At 52.0% G+C, this 2,706-nt stretch overlaps 1 long non-coding RNA gene across 1 annotated transcript; it reads right to left on the bottom strand.

Annotated features, from left to right (window-relative positions):
- Nucleotides 1–1,499: 1,499 nt before the first annotated feature.
- LOC143793739 (uncharacterized) lies at nucleotides 1,500–2,240 on the bottom strand. The gene is made up of 3 exons (XR_013220231.1): nucleotides 2,048–2,240; nucleotides 1,912–1,964; nucleotides 1,500–1,786 (listed from the first exon to the last, which is right to left on the bottom strand). It is a non-coding gene; the product is annotated as an uncharacterized LOC143793739 (long non-coding RNA).
- Between the last annotated feature and the right edge of the window lie 466 nt (nucleotides 2,241–2,706).

Genomic DNA, 2,706 nt, shown 5'->3' with positions numbered 1-2,706 from the left:
GGCATGCTGGTCATAGGAACAGGGCCGTATTTAGAGTTTCTGCTGCCCTAGGCACTTTTCGTGCTGCCTCCCCCATTGGCGAGTATGACTAATGCAGACTCTATCGACAGTGACTTAGGCTACTTTCACATCAGCGATTTTTGACATTTGCGGCAGATCCGGCAGTTTTTCCGCATCCGTAACGGATCACTTATGGCAACACTGTGTTCAGCCTCATTCATTCCCTATGGGACTTGCGGCACTTGCGGTTTTGCTGCGATCCAGCAAATGCGGTACTTGCAACAACAGGAAAAAAAAATGATGCTAGCAGTGTTTTTTTTTTGTCTCGCCTCAAGTGCCGCACATGTCCACAAGTCCCATAGGGAATGAATGAGGCCGAACGCAGAGTTGCCGGCCCGTAAGTGATATGTTACGTGACAGACGCAGAAAAACTGCAGTGTCTGCCGCGAACGGAGAAAATCGCTGATGTGAAAGTAGCCTTAGCAAACCTTTCCATTAGTTGTCATGTGAGAATCTGGTGGATCTCATACACAGTACATAGTCAGTTGATTCTGCCACGGTTGCACGGTTTGGCTGACAGATTTTTAAGGGCAACCTGTCAGTCGATTCATACTACCAAAACCACGGGCAGCATCACTCAGACTGCAAACAGGGACGTTTATCTCTGCAATGCTCGGACGTTTCAGAGAGAATAGTGTGAAGAGCTGGATGGGTAATTTAGTGAGAGAACGGACTAATCTGTTGCTATCGTCTGTGGGCTTCTCACTCCATGTCTCTAGATCAGGGGTGGGCAATTTATTTCCCCGAGGGGCCAGATGAAAGACCATGACTGTTGTGGAGCATGAAATAGCATGAAAATAATTCTACTCAATATTAATTAGTGTTAATTGTATCACTTAATATTGAGAATTAAGTATGCTGACACCCGCTATATATCTTTAAACCCCCCGCAGCCCCTTATATACAGCATGAGCCCCACACAGCCTCCCCATATACAGCATGAGACCCACATAACCTCCCCATATACAGCATGAGACCAGCCTCTCATCTCCTCAGCAGCCTCCCCTCTCCAGCCTCTCATCCCCTCTCCTCAGCAGCCTCCCCTCACCAGCCTCTCATCTCCTCCCCTCAGCAGCTTCCCCTCACCAGCCTCTCATCTCCTCCCCTCAGCAGCCTCCCCTCACCAGCCTCTCATCTCCTCCCCTCAGCAGCCTCCCCTCACCAGCCTCTCATCCCCTCTCCTCAGCAGCCTCCCCACACCAGCCTCTCATCTCCTCTCCTTTCCAGCCTCTCATCTCCTCTCCTTACCAGCCTCTCCTCACCAGCCTCTCCTCTCCTTAGCAGCCTCCCAACACCAGCCTCTCATCTCCTCTCCTTTCCAGCCTCTCATCTCCTCTCCAGCCTCTCATCTCCTCTCCAGCCTTTCATCTCCTCTCCTTTCCAGCCTCTCATCTCCTCTCCTTTCCAGCCTCTCATCTCCTCTCCTTTCCAGCCTCTCATCTCCTCTCCTCAGAAGCCTCCCCACACCAGCCTCTCATCTCCTCTCCTTTCCAGCCTCTCATCTCCTCAGCAGCCTCCCCCACCAGCCTCTCATCTCTCCTTACCAGCCTCTCATCTCCTCCCCTTACCAGCCTCCCCTCTGCTCACTCACATCAGCAGACTCCCATCTCCTCTCTCACCTCACTCCTCTCTGCAGCTTCCTGAGTCCTCACACACTGCCCGCCTCCTCTCCCTGCTCACCGCCGACTTCAGTATCGTCTCCCACAAACATGTCCGTCCTGCTTCTCTACAAAAAAGCAAAATGTCTTCCAGCTTGAAATGTGTAAATCACCACAATCTTTGTCTCCCCTGTATGTGCATGCTGAGACTTATAGTGCCACAGCAGCTGAGACAGGACAGAAGGGCTCTTACCTGCAGACAGCAGCCATGGACCTTAGCAGGGTCCCCCCTCTGACAGGCAACATCTGAGGGGGCAGACAAGCACAGAGGTGAGACCCCCAATATCCCCAGACCCCCCTGATGCTCCCTGTACAAACCCCCCAGTCACCTTCTCACCACATGGGGGACAGTACTGGCAGAGCACAAGAAGTGCAGCACTGAAACACTTCCCCCGCAGATGACACAGAAAGGTTCCTTGTTACCGAGGAGACAGGAAATCCTCGGGCTGACAGCAGTTAACTCCTTACTGTCTGTGCCGTCACCTGCGGAGTATTCCTGAGGGCTCTCACACCTCCAGTCTGCTCCAGTGCTCCTACATAAGAGCGCGCAGCGTGTCACATAACCCGCGTCAGGACCGTGATACACTTGGGCCTGCTGCTTAAAGGTACAGCACCCATTTCTGCCCCATACAGTAGTCAGGGCTGTAATGCCCTGATGGCGGCCCTGCGCCCGAGACCCCCTCCCCCCGCAGCAGCCAAGACTGAGGTGGGTGGGTGGGGCCAGGGGTGAACCTAGCCTCTATGCTGCCTGAGGCGAACTGCAAAATGGCGCCCCCCCCCCATAGTAAAATCAGTATAAATAAATCTGGTTTACTCTTTACTTACATTCAATTTACATTACATTTACTCTTTACATGCATTCAGTAGTTTGAAGTCACATAGAGTGCAGAAATATGTCTACAGCCCTGAACACCCCTTTAATTGCTACGTACTGTAGATCTGTATCCAGATGTACGATAAATAATAATGATTGCAGGAGCCTTCACCA

Source organism: Ranitomeya variabilis, chromosome 1 (assembly GCF_051348905.1).
Source record: "Ranitomeya variabilis isolate aRanVar5 chromosome 1, aRanVar5.hap1, whole genome shotgun sequence".
NCBI lineage: Eukaryota > Metazoa > Chordata > Amphibia > Anura > Dendrobatidae > Ranitomeya > Ranitomeya variabilis.
The sequence above is the reverse complement of the archived record's forward strand: the minus strand, read 5'-3'. Positions and strand labels throughout refer to the sequence as shown.